The sequence below is a fragment of the Echiichthys vipera genome, assembly GCF_963691815.1.
Source record: "Echiichthys vipera genome assembly, chromosome: 4".
Classification (NCBI taxonomy): Eukaryota; Metazoa; Chordata; class Actinopteri; order Perciformes; family Trachinidae; genus Echiichthys; species Echiichthys vipera.
The window spans coordinates 2,896,684-2,905,648 of NC_139829.1; positions in this window are offsets into that span (position 1 = coordinate 2,896,684).

An 8,965-nucleotide genomic window follows, 5' to 3' on the forward strand; every position below is an offset into this window, starting at 1 on the left:
CACCCCCGCGTTTCCTCCCGCTGTATATGCTTTTTAAACATATGAACTGTATCTACATTGGCTGATCAGATAGTGTTTATGTGTGTTTATGTCGCCTCACAGCAAGAGGGTTCCTGGTCCGAATCCCGGCTGATGCCCTTCTGTGTGGAGTTTGCATGTACATTGGCTGATCAGATCAGTCTGTATCTGTGTTTCAAACATATGAACCGTATGTACACTGACTGATCAGATCAGTCTTTGTGTCACCTGCTGCCTTACTGTGGAGAAACAAAGTCAGTGAATCAGTGAAACACTATTGATTTCTTCCCATAGAGCCGACATGAAAACTATTTTGGTTTAGTACATTTTTATTGGCACTCGGTTCAGGAGCTGCAGACAGACGGCAGCTCATCACATATGGAGGCTTTGGATCCGTCAGGTCCCGACACTGTGACTACCTGTGGGGCTCACTTGTTAAGTGTTTGTGTTACTGTGCTGACAGCACTATCTTCTTACAGTGCTTACATATGGCTCCTGTCTTAACTTTTGTTATGATTTGGCACTATAAATAAAATTGAATTGAATAGAATTGAATTGTTGCTGTTTAGCCACTTACAGATTGATATGGCGAGACATGTGCGACTAGACATAAAATTCAATCGCACACGCTCAAATTTGGTCGCAGCTGGAGCCCTGCTGCCTGCATGTACACCTCTTTGTGTTCTATTTTCAAAGAACCACTACATTTGGGCATGTGTTGACTCATGAGGATACCACTTTTCCATAGGAATACTTGCTTTCTACAGGCAATGCACTAGTAGGAAAAACACACAAATTCTAAATTGTTCTCACAGTGGTCACACAGCCAGTGATCATCGGATTTTGGACCAGATATGAAAGTGGACCGGATCGTATTTGAAAAAAAAATCTGATTTCTGTGTCCACATTACTCTGAAAAAAATGAGATCCGTGACACATGGGCCACATTTGCACACACTGGCCCTCATTTATCAATCTTGTGTGAAAACGGGCGCAGATCTGAGCGCAGAATTGGTCGTAGGAAAGGACCCACGTGTGATTTATGAAACATTCGTATCTGACCAATCTCAGCGTACGAGTGAGCGGGCCTTGATAAATGCGGTGGCTGAATTCGATCGTCATTAACATGTTGTGCCTTAAATATTCCTGGTTCGGAGGCCTCGCCCACTGAGGTCAAACATGGAGAGAAGAAACACTGGTAAGAAAAGAAACACAGAGACACACAGATCGGCATCCTGACATCCGAGATGGAGCAAAATAAAGATGTGCTTTTTGGCAGTCTTAAGAGTGGAATAAAAGGGGCCCATAAAAACGCTGTATGGAAAAGAATAACGAAGGCAGTCAACCCGAAGCAGCGCTCCACTTTGACCCGTGTGCGTGTGTGCGCACTGCTGAACCTGCCCTCCTGCTCTGTAGCGGGGTTTGCCAGCGGGGTTATTAGGTATTATGTTAGAGGATAACCTTTGTCACGTAGAAGAACCAAACCAAAATGTTATTCATCTGATACCTTGTTTGATTTAATGCAATGTACCGAGGGTAGCCACTTACCGAGGAGATGACTTTGGCTCTGCAGTGCCCCCCCCCCTGGCCACCTGGCCACCACGTTTAAAAGCGATAGCTTGGCATCACAAATCACCTGTACATTTATCGAGTGGTAGTTTTTGCGATTGATGAATGCGTAATCATTCATGGATGGTGCCTTCAGACGCACATGAGTACAATCAATTGCTCCAACCACAATTTTTATTTTTTTTATTCGTTTTAAGAATCCGTTTTGATCTGTTCTTCATATGTGACTGCTTGTGCTTAATGACAGCTGAGGTTTGTTCATTATTTTCAGCCAGATTTTGCTGTGCTGCACCGCAAATACACAGGCTGAAATGTGCGTACACAATCTCAGACCAGACGTGAGATTTGATCGTAGCTCCCGCTCACGTCCAAATTGATAAATGCAGAAGTTTGCATGGAAATGGTCGTATGCACGTTTTTCTGCCGTACGTTCATTTGATAAATGAGGGCCAATGTGAACATAGTCTGAGGGCTCTAACAAGGCGACCATACCATATCACAGACATTGCCCTTTTAATACAAATTCTAAATACTTTTACCATAGATTTTAAAATTAGTTTCCTACAGATTAAGCAACAGTTGGTTTCCTAAATATATTTTAGTATGCAATGAAAATGATTCTTCAGTTGAGGTTTGCTTGATAGACAGATTTCTTGGATTTATTTAATCAATCACTCAATGTTAATAGAGTTGAAGGGATTTTTAAGAAAACGATTTAACTTAGAACAATTTGCGGTTTTGTCTGTAATGCAAGAAGCCACTGCTGGACATTATCCATTTAACTAACTGAGACCTTTTGCAGCCTGTCAATTATGACTCATGGAGCAAAGGCCTAAGTGCTGTGACATCAATATTTGTTTTGCAAACCCTCTTTGGATGAAGGGATTGGCCAAAAAAGCATGTGGCTGTTTCCAATTTCCTACTAAAAGTCAGCATTGTTCTGTTGTTCAGTCAAATCATTTATCAAACGGATATGTCATTGTGGCCCCAAGCCAAATTACTCACCGAAACTAAATTGTATATTACCTCATCATCACTTCCGGTTTGGCTGAGATGGAGTAGACACGGTGTGAGTCTCCCGCAACTTTTGATAATTTCACGTTTCAGGACCCCAAAAGTCATAACAAATTGTAATATTTGTCTCGTTTGACGGATACACCACCGAAATATGTCGACGTATGCAACCAGAGAGACCAGGGGGCAAAGGCTAGCACCGCAGACGAAGCAGGTGGAGAGATTAGCATGGCGGCTATTGCTAGCCTCTGGGAAGAGCACCGTACAGCCCTCTCCGTCAATCTTAAAGCCTCCATTTCAACACTTGAATATAGGCTCCCTCTGGATAAATGCAAACTTACAAGATGAGAAGAAGAGAGCAACTGCAAAGCTGCTGGCTACAGTAAGTCCTAGAGGAGCCGACGGGATAATGTCCGAGTCTTCGGCCTACCTGAACCAGTGGAAGGGCTGCGGCCGACAACCTTCTTTGCGGAGCTGCTCATGGAGGTTTTTCGGCTTAGGCTTCCTGGAATCACTGCCGCAATGTGACAGGGCTCACCGCATGCTCTCCTAGAAACCAAAGCCAGGTTAGAGAACATGGCAAGTCATTATTAGGCTGCACAGGTACCAGGTGAAGGAGAAAATCATATGTGAGACCCGTGCCAGGAGAGGCAAGCTACAGTAAAGAGGCCCCCCCCATTGCCATCTACGAGGACTATGCGCCAGAGGTGGTGGAACAACGGCAGAAATACAGTAAGGTGATGTTGGAGCTTTTCAACCTGGGCTTCAGACCCGCGTTGCTATACCCTGCCAGGCTTGTCATCATGATGAAGGACGGAGGGAGGAAAAGGCTCTCTTCAATCACTGAGGCCAAAGGTTTCATAACAGGAGACCGCAGGAGGCTGTTGATTTCACCGTGAACGGGCCACTGCTATCTGTATTGCTTTGCTTTAACTAGCCACGGACTGGCCGGAGTTTATTTTTGGACCGCAGCATTAGTAGTTACAGTCCTGACGGGCTGCTGATATTCTGTCTGTTAGTGAGTTTTGAACAGAAATCGCTAAATGGACATTTTAACGCACTGTGGACACTGATATTTTTTTAATTCAGTTTTTTTCATCCTTTTTCTTGTGTCTGCTCACGCTATTATGTGAATTCAGATTATCTCTAATCGGCTCCTGTGCCAGGAACTGGAAGTTCGTCTGGATGCGGTTTGTTATTAAATTTTTTCTTCACAGCGTTATTTTTATTTTATTTGAAATTTCTATCACCCAACTCCACAGGGTTATCTGAAGTGTTGTTGCTTTCTGTTGCTCACTCGTTTTGCTGAGGCCTTACACTTGTCATGCACTGATGTGTAGTGGTGGCCCCAGCCGCCCCAAATGGTCACAAATGTTATTGTTTTGTTTCCTCTTATGTTGTTTTGTTCTGTTTTGTGTGTTTTTGTTTTGTTTTTTTATTATTATTTATTTATTTATTTATTTTTTTACCCTCCCTCCCCACTCTCTGCCTCCACTACTACAGATTACTTTTAGGTCACGCAGTATCATTCTAACTTGTTAATATTGTTCCTATGGCTAATGCTGTAAAGAGGTACTGGAGTGGGTCTAATTTCTTGGAATTAACAAAGTGATCAAAATCAGTAAGGTCCTGACACAGTTACAGCACCTTCAGGGGCATGGGATGTTTCTGCCACTTATTAAGAGGGCATGGATGAATCACTTATTCCATTCCAAATTTGCAGATAGAGTTAGAGGGGCAGCCGCCATCATTCATAAAAGGGTCCTGTTTGAGCCGACATATGTAATCCTAGATACTGTAGGCCTCTATGTCATAGTTTCAGGCACACTTCAGAACACACCAGTGGTTCGGTTTATGCGCTCACCTGGGACGATGAACAGTTTTTTACAAGGCTATTCACCAAAATTCCAAATGCTGACAGTCATCGCATTATGATACGCAGAGACTTCAACCTGGTGCAAGATGTGATTCTTGACAGATCTTCTCCCACACAGATTACACTATCCAAATCAGCACACACAGTAAAAACATTTGCATCACAGTTGGGAATTGCTGATCCCTGGAGGTTTAGGAAACCCCCATGTGAAAGCTCCCCCCCCCCCCCATGTACACCACACATTCTCCCGAATTGCTTTGGTCTTACTCGATAACCTCCACGACTGTGTGAATGCATGTGAATATCACCCAATAGTGACCTCTGACCACGCTCCTACCACAGTTGACATTAGCTTTCCACGAGATACAATTCCATGTTCATCCACGCTATGGGAAGCGCAGAGGAACTGTTAAAACTGGATGGAACTTACCCTGCCTCTCCATTCCCCTCCCTATATAAGAAACGGCTACTACTACTACATTTGGAACATGGCCTCTTAATCAAATCAAATCACTCTTTATTTATACAGCACTTTTCATACTTTGACAGTAGCACAAGGTGACTTACAGAAAATAAAAGCAAAACAAAACAAAACATGAACAAAAATATACACACAGAGATACACAAAGACATACACACTCACACACAAAGCCATACACACACCCGCACACACACTAGCTGTTGCTGAGGAGACATGGCTGGGCATTGAAATCTGAGGTGGGAAAGAATCTACCTTTGGGGGCCGTGCACACCGAGAGGAATCATGGTCCATGGCTGCAGGGGGCGCTGCCACAGCCCCCCTCCTCCTGTCAGCCCAGGCTGACAGGAGACTCCACGGTGTAGAGCTCTCTGACACCCGGGCCAGGGCCGTCCATGGAACAGCACCCTTATCAGTGGACCAGAGACGGTGGTCAGCCCCCAGGAGGAAACACTGGAAACCGAGGGGCTTAAACAGTAAAATAAGATAAAAGTGTAGAGGCTAAAAACTGAGGGTGTAAAAACAGTCAAAACAGTAAAATTAGATACAAAATTATAGAACCTAAAAACTGAGGGAATAAAAACAGTGAAATAAGATAAAAGGAATAGAAACTATGAAGGAATAAAAACAGTCAAAACAGTAAAATAAGATAAAAAGAATAAAAACTGAGGGAATAAAAATAGTCAAAACAGTAAAAATAAGATAAACAGAATAAAAACTTAGGGAATAAAAACAGTCAAATCAGTAAAATAAGATAAAAAGAATAAAAACTATGAGGGAATAAAAACAGTCAAAACAGTAAAAATAAGATAAAAAGAATAAAAACTGAGGGAATAAAAACAGTCAAAACAGTAAAAATAAGATAAAAAAGAATAAAAACTGAGGGAATAAAAACAGTCAAAACAGTAAAATAAGATAAAAAGAATAAAAACTGAGGGAATAAAAACAGTCAAAACAGTAAAAATAAGATAAAAAGAATAAGAACTGAGGGAATAAAAACAGTCGAAACAGTAAAAATAAGATAAAAAGAATAAAAACTGAGGGAATAAAAACAGTCAAAACAGTAAAATAAGATAAAAAGAATAAAAACTGAGGGAATAAAAACAGTCAAAACAGTAAAACTAAGATAAAAGGAATAAAAACTGAGGGAATAAAAACAGTCAAAACAGTAAAAATAAGATAAAAAGAATAAAAACTGAGGGAATAAAAACAGTCAAAACTGTAAAATAAGATAAAAAGAATAAAAACTGAGGGAATAAAAACAGTCAAAACTGTAAAATAAGATAAAAAGAATAAAAACTGAGGGAATAAAAACAGTCAAAACTGTAAAATAAGATAAAAAGAATAAAAACTGAGGGAAAAAAACAGTCAAAACAGTAAAAATAAGATAAAAAGAATAAAAACTGAGGGAATAAAAACAGTCAAAACAGTAAAAATAAGATAAAAAGAATAAAAACTGAGGGAATAAAAACAGTCAAAACAGTAAAATAAGATAAAAAGAATAAAAACTGAGGGAATAAAAACAGTCAAAACTGTAAAATAAGATAAAAAGAATAAAAACTGAGGGAATAAAAACAGTCAAAACTGTAAAATAAGATAAAAAGAATAAAAACTGAGGGAATAAAAACAGTCAAAACTGTAAAATAAGATAAAAAGAATAAAAACTGAGGGAATAAAAACAGTCAAAACTGTAAAATAAGATAAAAAGAATAAAAACTGAGGGAAAAAAAACAGTCAAAACTGTAAAATAAGATAAAAAAGAATAAAAACTGAGGGAATAAAAACAGTCAAAACAGTAAAAATAAGATAAAAAGAATAAAAACTGAGGGAATAAAAACAGTCAAAACAGTAAAATAAGATAAAAAGAATAAAAACTGAGGGAATAAAAACAGTCAAAACAGTAAAACTAAGATAAAAGGAATAAAAACTGAGGGAATAAAAACAGTCAAAACAGTAAAAATAAGATAAAAAGAATAAAAACTGAGGGAATAAAAACAGTCAAAACTGTAAAATAAGATAAAAAGAATAAAAACTGAGGGAATAAAAACAGTCAAAACAGTAAAATAAGATAAAAAGAATAAAAACTGAGGGAAAAAAACAGTCAAAATAAGATAAAAGGTATAGATTAAATATAATCAAAAATACAAGATGCATGAAAGGAATTAGAAAGAATAAAACAGGTCAGTTAAAAGCCTGATTAAAAAGGTGGTTCTTGAGCCTCTTTTTAAAAACATCAACATTCTCTGCGGCCCTGAGGTTCTCCAGCAGGCTGTCCCACAATCAGGGGTCATAATAACTGAATGCTGCCTCCCCATGTGTTTTGGTTATTATCTGTGGTATGGTTAAAAGTCCAGCACCAGAGGACCTCAGGGTCTGTGAGGGTCCATAGGATAAAAGTACTGCAGATAAATAAGAAGGCCCGAGACCATTAAGACATTTAAAAACTAGTAGAAGAACCTTAAAATCAACCCTGAAGCTCACAGGGAGCCAATGCAGCGATTGTAAAACTGGTGTAATGTGCTCCCACTGAGTTCTATAGTAATCATAAGTTGTACATGTTCTTTTTGGGAAGACCAGAGAGCAGAGATAAGAGAGATAAAGAGATTAAAGCATGCATCAGCACCTCTGTGTTGGCCTGAGAGAGAAACGGGCGGGCTATATTCTTAAGATGGTAAAAAATTATACATATTTTGTTATGTTTTTGATGTGTGGAATAAAAGAGAGCTCAGAGTCAAAAATCACACCTACATTTTTTAACATCCTGTAACATTGGTAAGAGTTTCTCTCTCTGGCCTTCAGGACCAATGACTAAAACCTCTTTTTTTGTCCTGGTTGAGCTGCAGGAAGTTTGCTGCCATCCATGACTTTACGTCTACAATGCAGTTTAAAAAGGGCATCAATTGGCCCTGTGTCAATAGGAGCCAGGCTGATGGACAGTTGCATATCGTCAGCATAACTGTTATAGCTGATGACGGGCCTCCTGATGACGTCCCCAAGGGGAAGCATGTAAAGATTAAAAAGAGTTGGACCTAAAGTTGACCCTTGGGGAACCCCATGTCAGGCCCGGGCAGGAATGAGGACTCAGATGCGAAGGTTTGCAGATCAAAAAACTGAAATTTGATTTTTGGCACAGAGCCAAAAAAGTACCAAACAAAAAAATCACTCTGCACAGGAGGAACAAACAATAATCGAAGTTTAAGGAACAAAGTACAAAACAAAGTTGCTCCGTCTAGGAGGAAAAAAAAAACTGCAAAGTTAACAAATTAAACACTAAACAAAAACACTCCGACCAGGAGGAAAAGACAATGGGAAAAGAGCATACAAAAAACGTTAAACTTAAAAAGAGCAAAGCAGGGAATACAAACACCTGAGCGAGGATACTATGATCTCTGTGACGTGAACAAGGCTGTGAAAGAGTGCTGGCTACATCCGACATGAAGTACGAAATAATCTGGCGACGGGACAGGGGAAAAGACACACACTTTATACACATGAAGGGAGGGGAGCCACAGATGAAAACAATCAAGGATCAGGGGATGACGTCAGACCGGTGACACAAGAGGAAGGGCAAGTGACCTTGAACGAGAGGAGAGTTATCTTTCAAAATAAAACAGGAAATTCACAAGACAAAAACGCAAAGACAGGACATACCTCACCGCAGCGTGACACCCCACACTTTATCTTATGGGTTCCTGAGGAATAAGTATCCATACTTACAAAGAAACTTCGATCAGTAAGGAAGGATGTGAACCAGTTAAAAACAGTACCAGAGAGGCCGACCAGGTTCCTCAGTCTATTTAATAAAAAAAATGTGATGGTCTACTGTATCGAAGGCAGCCGATAGATCCAGATTTATAGATTTATGATTATCTTAATTTCACCAGATTTTTCGTTTTTTTTTTATTTATTTTTTTTTAAATTGCGGTCTCTGTTCTGTGGTTCCTCCTAAAACCAGACTGATGGGTCTCTAAAATATGATTTGCGTTTAAAAAATCGGTTACTTGATTAAA